Raw genomic sequence first — 24,707 nt, forward strand, 5'->3', positions numbered from 1 at the left:
GAGAGAAATTCTTGCAAAATTCGTTCAGGGGCTGTGATGCCACCTGGATTGACCATATCTAGACCCACAGCTGGATGCGACGTAAGGGTGGATACTCTCGGGGCTGAGAGATTTGGTGAGGTTGGGGGAGCAAACGCAGAGCCTTTAAAGTACTACTGCCTGTTACCCATCCCATGGGTCCCAAATCTCCAGGTTCAAGGGCATCTTCCTACATCAAAAACATGCATGAGAAACCCAGAAGGTGGTAGACCGTGTGACCGGGAAAGGTTTCTAAAACGCACCCCATTTCTAATCTCCTTGTGCTCGGGTTCGCCATTCCAGCCGCTTTACTAGCAATCTCCCTCCTTGGAGAATCAGCACCTTTAACCTCCTGTTCCGTACAACTTTCTATTTGTCCTGAGGATGAACGGGAAGAGGGGGAGCCAATGAGAGACTAGCTCTAGGTGTTGGGACAGGCACAGGTCACTCTATTTTCCCATCAGGAAGAAGAATTAACCACAGGCTCAGCCTGCCGCCCGGAACCAAAATAGGGCCTGAGGCCATCCTGCGCTTTTGCGGCCAGCTCCCAAAAAAGCGAGTTGAAAAATGGAGCTCAGGGGCACTGCAATTCACAAAACTGCAGAGTTATAAATGATAATTCTCGTCCACAAATATATTGAGGGAAGGCAACGAAGAGGATTTGAAAGCAAGGCAGAATTGCACGAAACAGATTTCAGGAGGTAGATTCGAATCGCCTTTAAAGCACATGAAAAGCGGCAAAACGTCGACAATGATGCCCTTGGCCAAAAAGGGCGTATGCGTTTTTTCCTGAATATATTCAGGAAAAAGCGCATACGCCCTTTTTGGCCAACCAAGCAACCTGGAAAGGCAAATCAGCGCTACAAAGAAGTCTCGCTTCCCATCGGTCAAAAGGGCCATGATGAAAAAAGTGTCTAAACCAGAAATGCAGGACAGGCCATGGAGAAATGAGAGCCTTGCTACGCTGATGGGCGGGATGTAAATTGCCAACAGCCACTCTGGAGAAGTGTACGGTGTGTCCTGAAACATCGAAAAAACACAGCTTAGAGCGCATAGGGCACTTTCACTCACGGGCGTATAAATTGGGAAAACTAAAAATCAGCAAGACACAGGCACCCCAAAGTTTAGGGCTGCTCTGTTGACAAGAACCTCCACTTCATGACACCTTAAATATCCCAGGAAAGAGAAAAATGGATAAAGAAGTGGTGGTCCTTATGTACAATGGAATATCACTCAGCCATAAAATCAATGCCATAAGGCTAGTAGCAGCATGATGAGTGGATTTAGGTACGACGATTCTAAGTGAAATAAGTCACACAGAAAAAGACACTTATCATAAGCTATCACTTATAGAGGGAATGTAAAAACCGCTACACTTAAACTGAATTACAAAACAGAACAGATTCACACGTTTAGAAAACACACTATGGCTGCTTAACGGGAAAGGTGAGGTGGGGTGATGCATAAAACAAGGGTTTCAAATTAGCTCAGATACCGTTCCATAAACCCAATATGTAATAGAAAGACCAACTCCTTGCTCAGTGAACTGGACTCAACACCCCTTATTCACCGCACAAGAATATATCTGACTAGTAAGAATCTTAAAACCTATGTATTGATATCTCTCTGGATGTGAGTCAAGTGGGTGTAAAGCGGCATAAACACAGCCGTGAAAAGCAGCTAAACCCCATTATAAAAATAAATTACTTTTAAAAACCCGTGAAACAAAGACAGTGAAAGAGAGAAATTCTTACAAAATTCGTTCAGGGGCTGTGATGCCACCTGGATTGACCATATCTAGACCCACAGCTGGATGAGACGTAACGGTGCATACTCTCAGGGCTGAGAGATTTGGTGAGGTTGGGGGAGAAAACGCAGAGCCTTTAAAGTACTACTGCCTGTTACCCATCCCATTGGTCCCAAATCTCCAGGTTCAAGGGCATCTTCCTACATCAAAAACATGCATGAGAAACCCAGAAGGTGGTAGACCGTGTGACCGGGAAAGGTTTCTAAAACGCACCCCATTTCTAATCTCCTTGTGCTCGGGTTCGCCATTCCAGCCGCTTTACTAGCAATCTCCCTCCTTGGAGAATCAGCACCTTTAACCTCCTGTTCCGTACAACTCTCAATTTGTCCTGAGGATGAACGGGAAGAGGGGGAGCCAATGAGAGACTAGCTCTAGGTGTTGGGACAGGCACAGGTCACTCTATTTTCCCATCAGGAAGAAGAATTAACCACAGGCTCATCCTGCCGCCCGGAACCAAAATAGGGCCTGAGGCCATCCTGCGCTTTTGCGGCCAGCTCCCAAAAAAGCGAGTTGAAAAATGGAGCTCAGGGGCACTGCAATTCACAAACCTGCAGAGTTATAAATGATAATTCTCGTCCTCAAATATATTGAGGGAAGGCAACGAAGAGGATTTGAAAGCAAGGCAGAATTGCACGAAACAGATTTCAGGAGGTAGATTCGAATCGCCTTTAAAGCACATGAAAAGCGGCAAAACGTCGATAATGATGCCCTTGGCCAAAAAGGGCGTATGCGTTTTTTCCTGAATATATTCAGGAAAAAGCGCATACGCCCTTTTTGGCCAACCAAGCAACCTGGAAAGGCAAATCAGCGCTACAAAGAAGTCTCGCTTCCCATCGGTCAAAAGGGCCATGCTGAAAAAAGTGTCAAAACCAGAAATGCAGGACAGGCCATGGAGAAATGAGAGCCTTGCTACGCTGATGGGCGGGATGTAAATTGCCAACAGCCACTCTGGAGAAGTGTACGGTGTGTCCTGAAACATCGAAAAAACACAGCTTAGAGAGCATAGGGCACTTCCACTCACGGGCGAATAAATTGGGAAAACTAAAAATCAGCAAGACACAGGCACCCCAAAGTTTAGGGCTGCTCTGTTGACAAGAACCTCCACTTCATGACACCTTAAATATCCCAGGAAAGAGAAAAATGGATAAAGAATTTTTGGTCCTTATGTACAATGGAATATCACTCAGCCATAAAATCAATGTCATAAGGCTAGTAGCAGCATGATGAGTGGATTTAGGTACGACGATTCTAAGTGAAATAAGTCACACAGAAAAAGACACTTATCATAAGCTATCACTTATAGAGGGAATGTAAAAAACGCTACACTTGAACTGAATTACAAAACAGAACAGAGTCACACGTTTAGAAAACACACTATGGCTGCTTAACGGGAAAGGTGAGGTGGGGTGATGCATAAAACAAGGGTTTCAAATTAGCTCAGATACCGTTCCATAAACCCAATATGTAATAGAAAGACCTACTCCTTGCTCAGTGAACTGGACTCAACACCCCCTCTTTACCGCACAAGAATATATCTGACTAGTAAGAATCTTAAAACCTATGTATTGATATCTCTCTGGATGTGAGTCAAGTGGGTGTAAAGCAGCATAAACACAGCCGTGAAAAGCAGCTAAACCCCATTATAAAAATAATTTAATTTTAAAAACCCGTGAAACAAAGACAGTGAAGGAGAGAGAAATTCTTACAAAATTCGTTCAGGGGCTGTGATGCCACCTGGATTGACCATATCTAGACCCACAGCTGGATGAGACGTAAGGATTGATACTCTCGGGGCTGAGAGATTTGGTGAGGTTGGGGGAGCAAATGCAGAGCCTTTAAAGTACTACTGCCTGTTACCCATCCCATGGGTCCCAAATCTCCAGGTTCAAGGGCATCTTCCTACATCGAAAACATGCATGAGAAACCCAGAAGGTGGTAGACCGTGTGACCGAGAAAGGTTTCTAAAACGCACCTCATTTTTCATCTCCTTGTGCTCGGGTTCGACATTCCAGCCGCTTTACTAGCAATCTCCCTCCTTGGAGAATCAGCACCTTTAACCTCCTGTTCCGTACAGCTTTCAATTTGTCCTGAGGATGAACGGGAAGAGGGGGAGCCAATGAGAGACTAGCTCTAGGTGTTGGGACAGGCACAGGTCACTCTATTTTCCCATCAGGAAGAAGAATTAACCACAGGCTCAGCCTGCCGCCCGGAACCAAAATAGGGCCTGAGGCCATCCTGCGCTTTTGCGGCCAGCTCCCAAAAAAGCGAGTTGAAAAATGGAGCTCAGGGGCACTGCAATTCACAAAACTGCAGAGTTATAAATGATAATTCTCGTCCACAAATATATTGAGGGAAGGCAACGAAGAGGATTTGAAAGCAAGGCAGAATTGCACGAAACAGATTTCAGGAGGTAGATTCGAATCGCCTTTAAAGCACATGAAAAGCGGCAAAACGTCGACAATGATGCCCTTGGCCAAAAAGGGCGTATGCGTTTTTTCCTGAATATATTCAGGAAAAAGCGCATACGCCCTTTTTGGCCAACCAAGCAACCTGGAAAGGCAAATCAGCGCTACAAAGAAGTCTCGCTTCCCATCGGTCAAAAGGGCCATGATGAAAAAAGTGTCTAAACCAGAAATGCAGGACAGGCCATGGAGAAATGAGAGCCTTGCTACGCTGATGGGCGGGATGTAAATTGCCAACAGCCACTCTGGAGAAGTGTACGGTGTGTCCTGAAACATCGAAAAAACACAGCTTAGAGCGCATAGGGCACTTTCACTCACGGGCGTATAAATTGGGAAAACTAAAAATCAGCAAGACACAGGCACCCCAAAGTTTAGGGCTGCTCTGTTGACAAGAACCTCCACTTCATGACACCTTAAATATCCCAGGAAAGAGAAAAATGGATAAAGAAGTGGTGGTCCTTATGTACAATGGAATATCACTCAGCCATAAAATCAATGTCATAAGGCTAGTAGCAGCATGATGAGTGGATTTAGGTACGACGATTCTAAGTGAAATAAGTCACACAGAAAAAGACACTTATCATAAGCTATCACTTATAGAGGGAATGTAAAAACCGCTACACTTAAACTGAATTACAAAACAGAACAGAGTCACACGTTTAGAAAACACACTATGGCTGCTTAACGGGAAAGGTGAGGTGGGGTGATGCATAAAACAAGGGTTTCAAATTAGCTCAGATACCGTTCCATAAACCCAATATGTAATAGAAAGACCAACTCCTTGCTCAGTGAACTGGACTCAACACCCCTTATTCACCGCACAAGAATATATCTGACTAGTAAGAATCTTAAAACCTATGTATTGATATCTCTCTGGATGTGAGTCAAGTGGGTGTAAAGCGGCATAAACACAGCCGTGAAAAGCAGCTAAACCCCATTATAAAAATAAATTACTTTTAAAAACCCGTGAAACAAAGACAGTGAAAGAGAGAAATTCTTACAAAATTCGTTCAGGGGCTGTGATGCCACCTGGATTGACCATATCTAGACCCACAGCTGGATGAGACGTAACGGTGCATACTCTCAGGGCTGAGAGATTTGGTGAGGTTGGGGGAGCAAACGCAGAGCCTTTAAAGTACTACTGCCTGTTACCCATCCCATGGGTCCCAAATCTCCAGGTTCAAGGGCATCTTCCTACATCGAAAACATGCATGAGAAACCCAGAAGGTGGTAGACCGTGTGACCGAGAAAGGTTTCTAAAACGCACCTCATTTTTCATCTCCTTGTGCTCGGGTTCGACATTCCAGCCGCTTTACTAGCAATCTCCCTCTTTGGAGAATCAGCACCTTTAACCTCCTGTTCCGTACAGCTTTCAATTTGTCCTGAGGATGAACGGGAAGAGGGGGAGCCAATGAGAGACTAGCTCTAGGTTTTGGGACAGGCACAGGTCACTCTATTTTCCCATCAGGAAGAAGAATTAACCACAGGCTCAGCCTGCCGCCCGGAACCAGAATAGGGCCTGAGGCCATCCAGCGCTTTTGCGGCCAGCTCAAAAAAAAGCGAGTTGAAAAATGGAGCTCAGGGGCACTGCAATTCACAAACCTGCAGAGTTATAAATGATAACTCTCATCCACAAATATATTGAGGGAAGGCAACGAAGAGGATTTGAAAGCAAGGCAGAATTGCAGGATACAGATTTCAGGAGGTAGATTCGAATCGCCTTTAAAGCACATGAAAAGCAGCAAAACGTCGACAATGATGCCCTTGGCCAAAAAGGGCGTATGCGTTTTTTCCAGAATATATTCAGGAAAAAGCGCATACGCCCTTTTTGGCCAACCAAGCAACCTGGAAAGGCAAATCAGCGCTACAAAGAAGTCTCGCTTCCGATGGGTCAAAAGGGCCATCCTGAAAAAAGTGTCAAAACCAGAAATGCAGGACAGGCCATGGAGAAATGGGATCCTTGCTATGCTGATGGGCGGGATGTAAATTGCCAACAGCCACTCTGGAGAAGTGTACGGTGTGTCCTGAAACATCTAAAAAACACAGCTTAGAGAGCATAGGGCACTTCCACGCATGGGGGGATAAAGTGGGAAAATTGAAAATCAGCAAGACACAAGCACCCCAAAGTTTAGGGCTGCTCTGTTGACAAGAACCTCCACTTCATGACACCTTAAATATCCCAGGAAAGAGAAAAATGGATAAAGATGTGGTGGTCCTTATGTACAATGGAATATCACTCAGCCATGAAATCAATGTCATAAGGCTAGTAGCAGCATGATGAGTGGATTTAGGTACGACGATTCTAAGTGAAATAAGTCACACAGAAAAAGACACTTATCAAAAGCTATCACTTATAGAGGGAATGTAAAAACCGCTACACTTGAACTGAATTACAAAACAGAACAGAGTCACACGTTTAGAAAACACACTATGGCTGCTTAACAGGAAAGGTGAGCTGGGGTGATGCATAAAACAAGGGTTTCAAATTAGCTCTGAAACCGTTCCATAAACCCAATATGTAATAGAAAGACCTACTCCTTGCTCAGAGAACTGGACTCAACACCCCCTATTCACCGCACAAGAATATATCTTACTAGTAAAAATCTTAAAACATATGTATTGATATCTCTCTGGATGTGAGTCAAGAGTGTGTAAAGCGGCATAAACACAGCCGTGAAAAGCAGCTAAACCCCATTATAAAAATAAATTAATTTTAAAAACCCGTGAAACAAAGACAGTGAAAGAGAGGGAAATTCTTACATAATTCGTTCAGGGGCTGTGATGCCACCTGGATTGACCATATCTAGACCCACAGCTGGATGAGACGTAAGGGTGGATACTCTCTGGGCTGAGAGATTTGGTGAGGTTGGGGGAGCTAATGCAGAGCCTTTAAAGTACTACTGCCTGTTACCCATCCCATGGGTCCCAAATCTCCAGGTTCAAGGGCATCTTCCTACATCGAAAACATGCATGAGAAACCCAGTAGGTGGTAGACCGTGTGACCGGGAAAGGTTTCTAAAACGCACCTCATTTCTCATCTCCTTGTGCTCGGGTTCGCCATTCCAGCCGCTTTACTAGCAATCTCCCTCCTTGGAGAATCAGCACCTTTAACCTCCTGTTCCGTACAGCTTGCAATTTGTCCTGAGGATGAACCGGAAGAGGGGGAGCCAATGAGAGACTAGCTCTAGGTGTTGGGACAGGCACAGGTCACTCTATTTTCCCATCAGGAAGAAGAATTAACCACAGGCTCAACCTGCCGCCCGGAACCCGAATAGGGCCTGAGGCAATCCTGCGCTTTTGCGGCCAGCTCCCAAAAAAGCGAGTTGAAAAATGGAGCTCAGGGGCAGTGCAATTGACAAACCTGCAGAGTTATAAATGATAACTCTCGTCCACAAATATATTGAGTGAAGGCAACGAAGAGGATTTGAAAGCAAGGCAGAATTGCAGGAAACAGATTTCAGGAGGTAGATTCGAATCGCCTTTAAAGCACATGAAAAACGGCAAAACGTCGACAATGATGCCCTTGGCCAAAAAGGACGTATGCGTTTTTTCCTGAATATATTCAGGAAAAAACGCATACGTCCTTTTTGGCCAACCAAGCAACCTGGAAAGGCAAATCAGCGCTACAAAGAAGTCTCGCTTCCCATCGGTCAAAAGGGCCATGCAAAAAAAGTGTCAAAACCAGAAATGCAGGACAGGCCATGGAGAAATGGGAGCCTTGCTATGCTGATGGGCGGGATGTATATTGCCAACAGCCACTCTGGAGAAGTGTACGGTGTGTCCTGAAACATCGAAAAAACACAGCTTAGAGCGTGTAGGGCACTTCCACTCACGTGCGTATATATTGACAAAACTAAAAATCAGCAAGACACAGGCACCCCAAAGTTTAGGGCTGCTCTGTTGACAAGAACCTCCACTTCATGACACCTTAAATATCCCAGGAAAGAGAAAAATGGATAAAGAAGTGGTGGTCCTTATGTACAATGGAATATCACTCAGTCATAAAATCAATGTCATAAGGCTAGTAGCAGCATGATGAGTGGATTTAGGTACGACAATTCTAAGGGAAAAAAGTCACACAGAAAAAGACACTTATCATAAGCTATCACTTATAGAGGGAATGTAAAAACCGCTACACTTGAACTGAATTACAAAACAGAACAGAGTCACACGTTTAGAAAACACACTATGGCTGCTTAACGGGAAAGGTGAGGTGGGGTGATGCATAAAACAAGGGTTTCAAATTAGCTCAGATACCGTTCCATAAACCCAATATGTAATAGAAAGACCTACTCCTTGCTCAGTGAACTGGAATCAACACCCCCTCTTCACCGCACAAGAATATATCTGACTAGTAAGAATCTTAAAACCTATGAATTTATATCTCTCTGGAAGTGAGTCAAGTGGGTGTAAAGCGGCATAAACAAAGCCGTGAAAAGCAGCTAAACACCATTATAAAAATAAATTAATTTTAAAAGCCCGTGAAACAAAGACAGTGAAAGAGAGAGAAATTCTTGCAAAATTCGTTCAGGGGCTGTGATGCCACCTGGATTGACCATATCTAGACCCACAGCTGGATGCGACGTAAGGGTGGATACTCTCGGGGCTGAGAGATTTGGTGAGGTTGGGGGAGCAAACGCAGAGCCTTTAAAGTACTACTGCCTGTTACCCATCCCATGGGTCCCAAATCTCCAGGTTCAAGGGCATCTTCCTACATCAAAAACATGCATGAGAAACCCAGAAGGTGGTAGACCGTGTGACCGGGAAAGGTTTCTAAAACGCACCCCATTTCTAATCTCCTTGTGCTCGGGTTCGCCATTCCAGCCGCTTTACTAGCAATCTCCCTCCTTGGAGAATCAGCACCTTTAACCTCCTGTTCCGTACAACTTTCTATTTGTCCTGAGGATGAACGGGAAGAGGGGGAGCCAATGAGAGACTAGCTCTAGGTGTTGGGACAGGCACAGGTCACTCTATTTTCCCATCAGGAAGAAGAATTAACCACAGGCTCAGCCTGCCGCCCGGAACCAAAATAGGGCCTGAGGCCATCCTGCGCTTTTGCGGCCAGCTCCCAAAAAAGCGAGTTGAAAAATGGAGCTCAGGGGCACTGCAATTCACAAAACTGCAGAGTTATAAATGATAATTCTCGTCCACAAATATATTGAGGGAAGGCAACGAAGAGGATTTGAAAGCAAGGCAGAATTGCACGAAACAGATTTCAGGAGGTAGATTCGAATCGCCTTTAAAGCACATGAAAAGCGGCAAAACGTCGACAATGATGCCCTTGGCCAAAAAGGGCGTATGCGTTTTTTCCTGAATATATTCAGGAAAAAGCGCATACGCCCTTTTTGGCCAACCAAGCAACCTGGAAAGGCAAATCAGCGCTACAAAGAAGTCTCGCTTCCCATCGGTCAAAAGGGCCATGATGAAAAAAGTGTCTAAACCAGAAATGCAGGACAGGCCATGGAGAAATGAGAGCCTTGCTACGCTGATGGGCGGGATGTAAATTGCCAACAGCCACTCTGGAGAAGTGTACGGTGTGTCCTGAAACATCGAAAAAACACAGCTTAGAGCGCATAGGGCACTTTCACTCACGGGCGTATAAATTGGGAAAACTAAAAATCAGCAAGACACAGGCACCCCAAAGTTTAGGGCTGCTCTGTTGACAAGAACCTCCACTTCATGACACCTTAAATATCCCAGGAAAGAGAAAAATGGATAAAGAAGTGGTGGTCCTTATGTACAATGGAATATCACTCAGCCATAAAATCAATGTCATAAGGCTAGTAGCAGCATGATGAGTGGATTTAGGTACGACGATTCTAAGTGAAATAAGTCACACAGAAAAAGACACTTATCATAAGCTATCACTTATAGAGGGAATGTAAAAACCGCTACACTTAAACTGAATTACAAAACAGAACAGAGTCACACGTTTAGAAAACACACTATGGCTGCTTAACGGGAAAGGTGAGGTGGGGTGATGCATAAAACAAGGGTTTCAAATTAGCTCAGATACCGTTCCATAAACCCAATATGTAATAGAAAGACCAACTCCTTGCTCAGTGAACTGGACTCAACACCCCTTATTCACCGCACAAGAATATATCTGACTAGTAAGAATCTTAAAACCTATGTATTGATATCTCTCTGGATGTGAGTCAAGTGGGTGTAAAGCGGCATAAACACAGCCGTGAAAAGCAGCTAAACCCCATTATAAAAATAAATTAATTTTAAAAACCCCTTAAACAAAGACAGTGAAAGAGAGAGAAATTCTTACAAAATTCGTTCAGGGGCTGTGATGCCACCTGGATTGACCATATCTAGACCAACAGCTGGATGAGACATAAGGGTGGACACTCTCGGGTTTGAGAGATTTGGTGACGTTGGGGGAGCAAACGCAGAGCCTTTAAAGTAATACTGCCTTTTACCCATCCGATGGTTCCCAAATCTCCAGGTTCAAGGGCATCTTCCTACATCGAAAACATGCATGAGAAACCTAGAAGGTGGTACACCGTGTGACCAGGAAAGGTTTCTAAAACGCACCTCATTTCTCATCTCCTTGTGCTCAGGTTCACCATTTAAGCTACTTTACTAGCAATCTCCCTACTTGGAGAATCAGCACCTTTAACCTCCTGTTCCGTACAGGTTGCAATTTGTCCTGAGGATGAACGGGAAGAGGGGCAACCAATGAGAGACTGGATCTAGGTGTTGGGACAGGCCCAGGTCACCCTATTTTCCGATCAGGAAGAAGAATTAACCACAGGCTCATCCTGCCGTCCAGAACCAGAATAGGGCCTGAGGCAATCGTGCGCTTTTGCGGCCAGCTCCCAAAAAAGCAAGTTGAAAAATGGAGCTCAGAGGCACTGCAATTCAAAAAATTGCAGAGTTATAAATGATAACTATCGTCCACAAATATATTGAGGGAAGGCAAGGAAGAGGATTTGAAAGCTAGGCGGAATTGCAGGAAACAGATTTCCGGAGGAAAATTCGAATCGCCTTAAAAGCACATGAAAAGTGGCAAAATGTCTACAATGATGCCCTTGGCAAAAAAGGGCGTATGCGTTTTTTCCTGAATATATTCAGGAAAAAACGCATACGCCCTTTTTGGCCAACCAAGCAACCTGGAAAGGCAAATCAGCGCTACAAAGAATTCTCACTTCCCAAAGGTCAAAACGGCAGTGCTGAAAAAAGTATCAAAACCAGAAATGCAGGACAGGCCATGGAGAAATGGGAGCCTTGCTACACTGATGGGCGGGATGTAAATTGCCAACAGCCACTCTGGAGAAGGGTACGGTGTGTCCAGAAACATCGAAAAAACACAGCTTAGGGAGCATAGGGCACTTCCACGCATGGGGGTATAAAGTGGGAAAATTAAAAATCAGCAAGACACAAGCACCCCAAAGTTTAGAGCTGCTCTGTTGCCAAGGACCTCCACTTCATGACACCTTAAATATCCCAGGAAAGAGAAAAATGGATAAAGAATTGGTGGTCCTTATGTACAATGGAATATCAGTCAGCCATGAAATCAATGTCATGAGTCTAGTAGCAGCATGATGAGTGGATTTAGGTACGACGATTCTAAGTGAAATAAGACACACAGAAAAGGACACTTCTCATCAGTTATCACTTATAGAGGGAATGTAAAAACCGTTACACTTGAACTGAATTACAAAACAGAACAGAGTCACACATGCAGAAAACAAACTATGGCTGCTTAACGGGAAAGGTGAGGTGGGGTGATTCATAAAACAAGGGTTTCAAATTAGCTGAGATTCCGTTCCATCAACCCAATACGTAATAGACAAGACCTAATCCTTGCTCAGACAACTGGACTCAACACGCCCTATTCACCGCACAAGAATATATCTGACTAGTAGTAATCTTAAAACCTATGTTTTGATATCTCTCTGTTAGTGTGTCAAGTGGGTGTAAAGCGTCATAAACACAGCGGTGAAAAGCAGCTAAACCCCATTATAAAAATAAATTACTTTTAAAAACCCATGAAACAAAGACAGTGAAAGAGAGAGAAATTCTTACACAATTCGTTCAGCGGCTGTGATGCAACCTGGATTGACCATATCTAGACCCACAGCTGGATGAGACATAAGGGTGGACACTCTCGGGGCTGAGAGGTTTGGTGAGGTTGGGTGAGCAAACGCAGACCCTTTAAAGTAATAGTGAGTGGTACCCATCCCATGGGTCCCAAATCTCCAGGTTCAAGGGCATCTTCCTACATCGAAAACATGCATGAGAAACCCAGAAGATGGTACACCGTGTGATGGGGAAAGGTTTCTAAAAAGCACCTCATTTCTAATCTCCTTGTGCTCGGGTTCACCATTTCAGCCACTTTACTAGCAATCTCCCTACTTGGAGCATCAGCACCTTTAACCTCCTGTTCCGTACAGGTTGCAATTTGTCCTGAGGATGAACAGGAAGACGTGGAACCAATGAGAGACTAGCTATTGGTGTTGGGACAGGCACAGGTCACTCTATTTTCCCATCAGGAAGAAGAATTAACCACAGGCTCAGCCTGGCCCCCGGAACCAGAAAAGGGCCTGAAGCCATCCTGCGCTTTTGCGGCCAGCTCCCAAAAAAGCGACTTGTAAAATGGAGTTTCAGGGCACTGCATTTCACAAACCTGCAGAGTTATAAATGATAACTCTCGTCCACAAATATATTGAGGGAAGGCAAAGAAGAGGATTTGAAATCAAGGCAGAATTGCAGGAAACAGATATCAGGAGGTAGATTCGAATCGCCTTTAAAGCACATGAAAAGCGGCAAAACGTTGACAATGATGCCCTTGGCCAAAAAGGGCGTATGCGTTTTTTCCTGAATATATTCAGGAAAAAACGCATATTCCGTTTTGACCAACCAAGCAAACTGGAAAGGCAAATCAGCGCTACAAAGAAGTCTCGCTTCCCATCGGTCAAAAGGGCCATGCTGAAAAAAGTGTCAAAACCAGAAATGCAGGACAGGCCATGGAGACATGGGAGCCTTGCTACACTGATGGGTGGGATGTAAATTGCCAACAGCCACTCTGGAGAAGGGTATGGTGTGTCCTGAAACATCTAAAAACACAGCTTAGAGAGCATAGGGCACTTCCACTCACGGGCATATAAATTGGGAAAACTAAAAATCAGCAAGACACATGCACCCCAAAGTTTAGGGACGCTCTGTTGCCAAGGACCTCCACTTCATTCCACCTTAAATATCCCAGGAAAGAGAAAAATGGATAAAGAAGTTGTGGTCCTTATGTCCACTGAAATATCACTCAGCCATGAAATCAATGTCATGAAGCTAGTAGCAGCATGATGAGTGGATTTAGGTACGACGATTCTAGGTGAAATAAGTAACACAGAAAAGGACATTTCTCATAAGGTATCAATTAGAGAGGGATTGTAAAAACCGTTACACTTGAACTGAATTACAAAACAGAACAGAGTCACACATGCAGAAAACACACTATGGCTGCTTAACGGGAAAGGTGAGGTGGGGTGATACATAAAACAAGGGTTTCAAATTAGCTCAGATACCGTTCCTTAAACCCAATATGTAATAGACAAGACCTACTCCTTGCTCAGGAAATGGACTCTACACCCCCTATTCACCGCAAAAGTATATATCTGACTAGTAAGAATCTTAAAACCTGTGTATTGATATATCACTGTAAATGTGTCAAGTGGGTGTAAAGTGGCATAACCACAGGAGTGAAAAGCAGCTATACCGCATCATAAAAAATAAATTACTTTTAAAACCCCATGGAACAAAGACAGTGAAAAAGAGAGAAATTCTTACAGAATTCGTTCAGGGGCTTTGATGCCACCTGGATTGACCATATCTAGACCCACAGCTGGATGAGACATATGGGTGGACACTCTTGGGGCTGAGAGGTTTGTTGAGGTTGGGTGAGCAAACGCAGACCCTTAAAATAATACTGCGTGTTACCCCTCCCATGGGTCCCTAATCTCCAGGTTCAAGGGCATCTTCCTACATCAAAAACATGCATGAGAAACCCAGAAGATGGTACAGCGTGTGATGGCGAAAGGTTTCTAAAACGCACCTCATTTCTCATCTCCTTGTGCTAGTGTGCCCCATTCCAGTCGCTTTACTAGCAATTTCCCTACTTGGAGCATCAGCACCTTTAACCTCCTGTTCCGTACAGGTTGCAATTTGTCCTGAGGGTGAACGGGAATAGGGGGAACCAATGATAGACTAGCTCTAGGTGTTGGAACAGGCACAGTTCACTCTATTTTCCCATCGGGAAGAAGAATTAAACATAGGCTCAGCCTTCCCCCCGGAACCAGAATAGGGCCTGAAGCAATCCTGTGCTTCTGCGGTCAGCTCCCTAAAAAGCGAGTTGAAAAATGGGCGTCAGGGGCACTGCAATTCACAAACCTGCAGAGTTAGAAATGATAACTCTCATCCACAAATATATTGAGGGAAGGCAGCAAAGAGGATTTGAAAGCAAGGCAGAATTGCCGGAAACAGATTTCAGGAGGTAGATTCGAATCGCCTTTAACGCACATGAAAAGAGGCAAAACGTCGACAATGATGCCCTTGGCCAAAAAGGTCGTATGCGGTTTTTCCTGAATATATTCAGGAAAAAACGCATACGCCCTTTTTGGCCAACCAAGCAACGTGGAAATGCAAATCAGAGGTACAAAGAAGTATCGCTTCCCATTGGTCAAAAGTGCCATGCTGAAAAATCTGTACAAACCAGAAATGCAGGACAGGCCATGGAGAAATGGGAGCCTTGCTATTCTGATGGACAGGATGTAAATTGCCAACAGCCACTCTGGAGAAGTGTACGGTGTGTCCTGAAACATATAAAAAACACAGCTTAGAGAGCATAGGGCACTTCCACTCATGGGGGTATAAATTGGGAAAACCAAAAATCAGCAGGACACAGGCACTCCAAAGTTTAGGGCTTCTCTGTTGACAGGATCCTCCACTTCATTCCAACTTAAGTATCCCAGGAAAGAGAAAAATGGATAAAGAAGTTGTGTTCCTTATGTACAATGGAATATCACTCAGCTATGAAATCAATGTCATAAGGCTAGTAGCAGCAGGAGGAGTGGATTTAGGTACGACGATTCTAAGTGAAATTAGTCACACAGAAAAAGACACTTATCATAAGATATCACTTATAGAGGGAATGTAAAATCCGTTACACTTGAACTGATTTACAAAATAAAACAGAGTCACACATGCAGAAAATACACGATGGCTGCTTAATGGGAAGGGTGAGGTGAGGTAATGCATAAAACAAGTGTTTCAAATTAGCTCAGATACCATTCCATAAACCAAATATGTAATAGACAAGACCTACTCCTTGCTCAGAGAACTGAACACAACACCCGCTATTCACCGAATAAGAATATATCTGACTAGTAAGAATCTTAAAATATGTATTGATATCTCTCTGTAAGTGTGTCAAGTGGCTGTAAAGCGGCATAAACACAGCAGTGAAAAGCAGCCAAACCCCATTATAAAAATAAATTACTTTTAAAAACCCATGAAAAAAGACAGTGAAAGAGCGAGAAATACTTACACAATTCATTCAGGGGCAGTGATGCAACCTGGATTGACGATATCTAGACCCACAGCTGGATGAGACATAAGGGTGGACACTCTTGGGGCTGAGAGGTTTGGTGAGGTTGGGTAAGCAAACGCAGACCCTTCACAGTAATACTGCGTGCTACCCATCGCATGGGTTCCAAATCTCCAGGTTCAAGGGCATCTTCCTACATCGAAAACATGCAAGAGAAACCCAGAAGATGGTACACGGTGTGATGGGGAAAGGTTTCTAAAACGTACCTCATTCCTCATCTCCTTGTGCTTGGGTTCACCATTCCAGCCTCTATACTAGCAATCTCACTACTTGGAGCATCAGCACCTTTAACCTCTTGTTCCGTACAGTTTGCAATTTGTCCTGAGGGTGAACGGGAAGAGGGGTAACCAATGAGAGACTAGCTCTAGGTGTTGGAACAGGCACAGGTTACTTTATTTTCCCGTCGGGAAGAAGAATTAAACATAGGCTCTGCCTTCTCTACGGAACCAGAATAGGGCCTGAAAGAAACCTGCGCTTTTGCGGAGAGCTCCCAAAAAAGCGAGTTGAAAAATGGAGCTCAAGGGCACAGCAATTCACAAACCTGCAGAGATATAAATGATAACACTCATTCACAAATATATTGAGGTAAGGCAACGAAGAGGATTTGAAAGCAAGGAAGAATTGCAGGAAACAGATTTCAGGAGGTAGATGCGAATCGGCTTTAAAGCACATGAAAAGCGGCAAAACGTGGACAATGATGACCTTGGCCAAAAAGGGCGTATGCGTTTTTTCCTGAATATATTCAGGAAAAAACGCATACGCCCTTTTTGGCCAACCAAGCAACCTGGAAAGGCAAATCAGCGCTACAAAGAAGTCTCGCTTCCCAACGGTCAAAAGGGCCATGCTGAAAAACGTGTAAAATCCAGAAATGCAGGACAGACCGTGGAGAAATATGAGCCTTGCTACGCTCATGGGTGGGATGTAAATTGCCAACAGCCACGCTTGAGAAGTGTACGGTGTGTCCTGAAACATCTAAAAAACACAGCTTAGAGAGCATAGGGCACTTCCACGCATGGGGTATAAATCGGGAAAATGAAAAATCAGCAAGATACAGGCACCCCAAAGTTTAGGGGTACTCTGTTGACAAGGACCTCCAATTCATTCCACCTTAAATATCCCAGGAAAGAGAAAAATGGATAAAGAAGTTGTGATCCTTATGTACAATGGAATATCATTCAGCCATTAAATCAATGTCATAATGCTAGTAGCTGCATGATGAGTGGATTTAGGTACGACGATTCTAAGTGAAAGAAGTCACACAGAAAACGGCACTTATCATAAGATATCACTTATAGAGGGAATGTAAAAACCGTTACACTTGAACTGAATTACTAAACAGAACAGAGTCACATATTTAGAAAACAGACTATGGCTGCTTAACGGGAAAGCTGAGGTGGGGTGATTCATAAAACAAGGGTTTCAAATTAGCTCAGATACCGTTCCATAAACCCAATATGTAATAGACAAGACCTACTCCTTGCTCAGTGAAGTGGACGCAACACCCCCTATTCAACGAAGAAGAATATATCTGACTAGTAAAAATCTTAAAACCTATGTATTGATATCTCTCTGTAAGTGAAAGAAGTGGGTGTAAAGTGGCATAAACACAGCAGTGAAAATCAGGTAAACCCCATTATAAAAATAAATTACTTTAAAAAACCCAAAAAACAAAGACAGTGATAGAGGGAGTAATTTTTACAAAGTTCGTTCCGGGGCTGTGATGCAACCTGGTGTGGCCATATCTAGACCCACAGCTGGATGAGAAATAAAGCTGGACACTCTTGGGGCTGAAGGTCTCTTTCCCTAGTTACCAGATTGGGGAACGTAGAAAGGCTGCCGCCCTCTTGCCTTTACCTGTAAAACAGCTTTAAAACCTGTGCTAATGGTCACTTCATATGAACAAGTACTTCAGGGCTGTAAATGAAACCTGCCCTCAAAATGTCTTGATGGAGGTAATGGCCAAAAATTTTCAAAATGTGACACTTATTTTAAGAAAACACTTTGAACAACTAAGCTGTAATCACAGTTTGATAAATAAAAAGGGCATGCTTTAAAGCTCAATTTCAACAGATTATGGGACACATGCAAATTCAACCACAGAGAGGTATCAGCTCACACCTGTTAGAATATCCATCAGCAAGAAAATTACAAACAATAAATATTGAAGGTGTTTTGGAGAAATGCATACCCTCAATTTTAAGTGGGACGTAACCTGGAAAGAGCCACTAATGAGAACTGAATGGTGGTGCCTTTAAAACGTACACACTGAGCTACCATATGATACAGCAAGCCCACTCCTTGGCCTATAACATAAGAAGATAGAACTGGAAAGACACAGGCAAGCAAATGTGCATTGCAGCAGTATTACAATAGCCAAGACATGGAGGCAACCAGAAAGTCCATCAACAGGTGCGTGGCCAAAGAAGAACTGGTACACATACAGATGGACTATTAGCCAGGGAAAAAAATGAAACAATGCCATTTGCAGCACCATGTATGATTCTTGAGGTAATCAGGCAAATTGTACTAAGTCAGAAAGCAAAAGACACATATCCTATAATATCACTTATAGGTCTTAGCTAAAAATTGATACCAATGAAGATATTTCCACAGAGAAATGCAATCACAGGTTCATTAAACAAACTTATGGTTCACCAAATGGAAAGGTGTGAGGATTGGAAACATTAGGATATTGGGGTTAAGATAGATATAGAAACACATGTGAAATATGTAATCACCAAAGACCTACGTAATACCAAGACAAGACTACTCAACATCGTATCATAACCTACATGGGAAAATGATCCAAAGAAGAATAGATATATGTATATGTTTAAAAGAACCACATCTTGCACACCTAGAAGAAACAAAACATTTTAATTACATTTGCTCTGACAAAAAATAAAAATTAAATTAAAAAAAGAACAAGAAGTAATGAGACATAAACTTAAGGGGCTTTTTGCTGGCACATTGCATTCTAATTTACAACCAGAACATGACTTCCATTAAGGCTCTGTCATCACTAATAAAGCAGCTTTATAAGCAATGTTGAAGGTAGCTTAAAAGAAGTCTCACTAATTATTGATAGTAACAAGGAAACAAAGAAAAGTAAAAATCTCACTGCAAAAAGTATACATAGGGTAAGGATAGTAGATCAAACACTTATTAAACTTCTGTAAAGAATAAAAGACAACAGTCGTATGTTTTTTTAAAAAGAGAGGGCCCAAATAAATCTGAAATGAAAGAGATGATGTTACAACAGACACCACAGAAATACAAAGTATCCTAAGATACACACAGGGTAACTCAGGGCTCAGACTGGACGGAGCCCACTCTTCAGTCCCCTGTACATGACTTACAGGAGCCTCAGGAACTGAGGAGGGGGTCCCTGAGGAGAGGTTCAAGATAGAATATGGTAGGCATTAACATGACTCCATTCATCTTAAACATGCCTGAACTACATTCACACGAGATGATTTTGTCCTGTATGTACATCGGCACCTCTAGTTGGAACTGCAGATCTTTGGCTTCAACACCTTTACTGACAACATTAGTGTCACCTGCTGTGGACCGTCTCCTATAGGATTTCTAGAATCAGAAAACATCGAAGCTTCACAGGACCCAGAGTCTGTGCGACTCCACACAGAGAATCAGAGTCTCAACTCCACTCAGATACTCCACTCTTGGAAGGCACACACAAAGTAGTGTGCACATCAGGACCCAGGGGAAGGAGCAGTGACCCCATAGGAGAATGACCAGAATTACCTGCTACTTTTAGAGGGTCTCCTGCAGAGGCAGGTGGTGTCTGTGGCTGTGGCTCACCGTGAGGACAACGACACTGGCAGCAGAAGTTCTGGGAAATACTCCTTGGTGTGAGCCCTCCCAGAGTCCGCCGTTAGCCCCACCAAGAGCAAGGTAGGCTCCAGTGCTGGGTCGCCTCAGGCCAAACAACCAACAGGGAGGGAACCCAGCCCCATGCATCAGCAGACAAGCGGATTAAACTTTTTATTAAAGTTTTATTTAATCCGTAGACAAGCAGTTTAAAGCTCTGTCCACCAAAGCAACACCCAGCTCTACCTACCACCAGTCCCTCCCATCAGGAAGCTTTCACAAGCCTCTAAGATAGACTCATCCACCAGAGAGCAGACAGCAGAAGCAAGAAGAACTACAATTCTGCAGCCTGTGGAAGGAAAACCACATTCACAGAAAGATAGACAAAATGAAAAGGCAGAGGACATTATACCAGATCAAGGAACAAGATAAAACCCAAGAAAAAAATGAAATGAGGTGGAGATAGGGAACCTTCCAGAAAAAGAATTCAGAATAATGATAGTGAAGTTGAGCCAAGACCTTGGAAAAAGAAAGGAGGCAAAGATCGAGAAGACGCAAGAAATGCTTAACAAAGACCTAGAAGAATTAAGGAACAAACACCTAGAAGAATTAAAGAACAAACAAACAGAGGTGAACAATGGAATAACTGAAATGAAAAATACACTAGAAGGAATCAGTAGCAGAATAACTGTGGCAGAAGAACGGATAAGTGACCTGGAAGACAGAAAGGTGGAAATCACTGCCATGGAACAGAATAAAGAGAAAGAATGAAAATAAATGAAGACACCGCAAGAGTCCTCTGGGACAACATTAAACACAACAACTTTCGCATTATAGGGGTCCCAGAAGGAGAAGAGAGAGAGAAAGGACCCGAGAATATATTTGAAGAGATTATGGTCAAAAACTTCCCTAGCATGGGAAAAGAAATAGCCACCCAAGTCCAGAAGCACAGAGTGTCCCAGGCAGGATAAACCAAAGGAGAAAAATGACAAGACACATAGTAATCAAATTGACAAAAATTAACGACAAAGAGAAATGATTGAAAGCAGCAAGGGAAAAATGACAAATAACATACAAGGGAACTCCCATAAGGAGAACAGCTGATTTCTCAGTAGAAAATCTACAAGCCAGAAGGAAGTGGCATGATAAATTTAAAGTGATGAAAGGGAAGAACCTACAACCAAGAGTACTCCACCCTGCAAAGAGCTCATTCAGATTTGATGGAGAAATCAAAAGCGTTACAGACAAGCAAAAGCTAAGAGGATTCAGCACCATGAAACCAGCTCTACACCAAATGCTGAAGGAACTTCTCTCAGTGGGAAACACAAGAGAAGAAAAGGACCCACCAAGACAAACCCATAACAATTAAGAAAATAGTAGTAGGAACATACATATCGATAATTACCTTAAACGTGAATGCACTAAATGTTCCAACCAAAAGACACAGGCTCGCTGAATGGATACAAAAACAAGACCCATATATATGCTGTCTACAAGAGATCCATTTCAGACCTAGGGACACATACAGACTCAAAGTGAGGCGATGGAAAAATATATTCTATGCAAATGAAAATCAAAAGAAAGCTGGAGTAGCAATACTCATATCAGATAAAATAGACTTTAAAATAAAGAATGTTACAAGAGACAAGGAAAGACACTACATAATGGTCAAGGGATCAATCCAAGAAGAAGATATAACAATTATAAATATATATGCACCCAAAATAGGAGCACCTCAATGTATAAGGCAACTGCTAACAGCTATAAAAGAGGAAATCGACAGTAACACAATAATAGCGGGGGACTTTAACAGCTCATTTACGCCAGTGGAGATCAGCCAGACAGAAAATTAATAAGGAAACACAAGCTTTAAATGACACAACAGACCAGATAGAGTTAATTGATATTTATAGGACATTCCATCCAAAAGCAGCAGATTACACGTTCTTCTCAACTGCACACGGAACATTCTCCAGGATAGATCACATCTTGGGTCACAGATAAAGCCTCAGTAAATTTAAGAAAACTGAAATCATATCAAGCAGCTGTTCCGACCACAATGCTATGAGATTAGAAATCAATTACATGGAAAAAAACGTAAAAAACACAAACACATGGAGGCTAAACAATACGTTAATAAATAACCAAGAGATCACTGAGGAAATCAAAGAGGAAATCAAAAACTACCTAGAGACAAATGACAACAAAAACACGATGATCCAAAACCTATGGGATGCAGCAAAAGGAGTTCTAAGAGGGAAGTTTATAGCAATACAAGCCTACCTCAAGAAACAAGAAAAATCTCAAATAAATAATCTAACCTTACACCTAGAGGAACTAGAGAAAGAAGAACAAAACCCAAAGTTAGTAGAAGGAAAGCAATCATAAAGATCAGAGCGGAAATAAATGAAATAGAAACAAAGAAAACGAAAGCAAAGATCAATAAAACTAAAAGCTGGTTCTTTGAGAAGATAAGCAAAAATGATCAACCTTTAGCCAGACTCCAGAAAAAGAGAGAGAGGACGCAAATCAACAAAATTAGAAGTGAAAAAGCAGAAGTTACAACAGACACCACAGGAATACAAAGCATCCTAAGAGACTACTACAAGCAACTCTAGGGCAATAAAATGGACAATCTGGAAGAAATGGACAAATTCTTAGAAAGGGATAACCTTCTAAGACTGAACCAGGAAGAAATAGAAAATATGAACAAACCTATCGCAAGCAATGAAATTGAAACTGTGATTAAAAATCTTCCAACAAACAAAAGTTCAGAACCAGATGGCATCACAGGTGAATTCTATCAAACATTTAGAGAAGAGCTAACACCCAACCTTCTCAAATTCTTCAAAACAATTGCAGGGGAAGGAACACTCCCAAACTCATTCTATGAGACCACCATCACCCTGATACCAAAATCAGACAGAGATACTACAAGGAAAGAAAATTATAGACCAATATCACTGATGAATATAGATGTAAAAATCCTCAACAAAATACTAGCAAACAGAATCGAACAACACATTAAAAGGATCATACACCATGATCAAGTGGGGTTTATCCCAGGGATGCAAGGATTCTTCAATATACACAAATCAATGTGATACACCATATTAACAAATTGTAGAATAAAACCATATGATCATCTCAATAGATGAAGGAAAAGATTTTGAGAAAATTCAACACTCATTTACGATAAAAACTCTGCAGAGTGTGGGCATAGAGGGAAACTACCTCAACATAATAAAGGCCATATATGACAAACCCACAGCAAACAGCATTCTCAATGGTGAAAAACTGAAAGCGTTTCCTCTAAGATCAGGAACAAGACGAGGATGTCCACTCTCACCACTGCTATTCAACATAGTTTTGGAAGTCCTAGCCATGGCAATCAGAGAAGAAAAAGAAATAAAAGGAATACAAAAAGGAAAAGAAGAAGTAAAATTGTCACTGTTTGCAGATGACATGATATCATAGATAGAGAATCCTAAAGATGCCACCAGAAAACCACTTGAGCTAATCAATGAATTTGGTAAAGTTGCAGGATACAAAATTAATGCACAGAAATTGCTTGCATTCCTCTACACTAACAATGAAAGATCAGAAAGAGAAATTAAGGAAACAATCCCATTACCACTGCAACAAAAAGAATAAAATACCTAGGAATAAACCTACCTAAGGAAGTAAAAGACCTGTACTCAGAAAACTATAAGACACTGATGAAAGAAATCAAAGATGATATAAACAGATGGAGACATATACCATGTTCTTGGAGTAGAAGAATCAATATTGTGAAAATGACTATACTACCCAAAGCAATCTACATATTCAATGCAATCCCGATCAAAATACCTTTGGCATTTTCTACAGAACAAGAAAAAAAAATCTTAAAATTTGTAGGGAGACACAAAAGACCCTGGATAGCCAAAGCAGTCTTGAGGGGGAAAAAAAAGAGCTGGAGGAATCAGACTTCCAGACTTCAGACTATATTACAAAGCTAGAGTAATCAAGATAATATGGTACTGACACAAAAACAGTAATATAGGTCAATAGAACAGGATATAAAGCACAGAGATAAACCCATGTACCTATGGTTCACTAATCTATGACAAAGGAGGCAAGGGTATACAATGGAGAAAAGACAGTGTCTTCAGTAAGTGGTGCTGGGAAAACTGGACAGTTACATGTAAAAGAATGAAATTAGTACACTCCCTAACACCATACACAAAAGTAAACTCAAAATGGATTAGAGACCTAAATATAAGACCAGCCACTATAAAACTCTTAGAGGAAAACATAAGCAGAACAGTCTATGACATAAATCACAGCAAGATCCTTTTTGACCCACCTCCTAGAGAAATGGAAATAAAAACAAAAATTAAAAAATGGGACCGAATGAAACATAAATTCTTTTGCACAGCAAAGGAAAACATTAGCAAGATGAAAAGACAACCATCAGAATGGGAGAAAATATTTTCAAATGAAGCAAATGGCAAAGGATTAATCTCCAAAAAGCAGCTCATGTAGCTCAATATCACAAAACCAAACAACCCAATCCAAAAATGGGCAGAAGACCTAAATAGACATTTCTCCAAAGAAGATATACAGGTTTCCAACAAACACATGAAAGGATGCTGAACATCACTAATCATTAGAAAAATGCAAATCAAAACTACAGTGAGGTATCACCTCACACCAGTCAGATTGGCCATCATCAAAAAATCTACCAACAATAAATGCTGGAGAGGCATTTATTGGAGCCAAGGGAACCCTCTTGCACTGTTGGTGGGAATGTAAATTGACATAGCCACTAGGGAGAACGGTATGGGGGTTCCTTAAAACCTAAAAATAGAACTACCATACAACCCAGCAAACCCACTCCTGGACATTTACCCTGAGAAAACCATAATTCAAAAAGAGTCATGTACCACAATGTTCACTGTAGCTCTATTTACAATAGCCAGGACATGGAAGCAAC

The 24,707-nt window shown here is 42.4% G+C and overlaps 1 long non-coding RNA gene across 1 annotated transcript in view; it reads left to right on the forward strand.

Moving 5' to 3' along the window:
* Positions 1-16,153: 16,153 nt before the first annotated feature.
* Positions 16,154-24,707, forward strand: part of LOC309653471 — a 744,506-nt gene continuing 735,952 nt past the window's right edge. Inside the window, exon 1 of the long non-coding RNA XR_014259206.1 lies at positions 16,154-16,266. This is a non-coding gene — a long non-coding RNA (uncharacterized lncRNA). The remainder of the gene's footprint in view (positions 16,267-24,707) is intronic.

This window comes from Balaenoptera physalus (genome assembly GCF_965194825.1).
Source record: "Balaenoptera physalus genome assembly, contig: HAP1_SCAFFOLD_30, whole genome shotgun sequence".
In the NCBI taxonomy this organism is placed as follows: domain Eukaryota; kingdom Metazoa; phylum Chordata; class Mammalia; order Artiodactyla; family Balaenopteridae; genus Balaenoptera; species Balaenoptera physalus.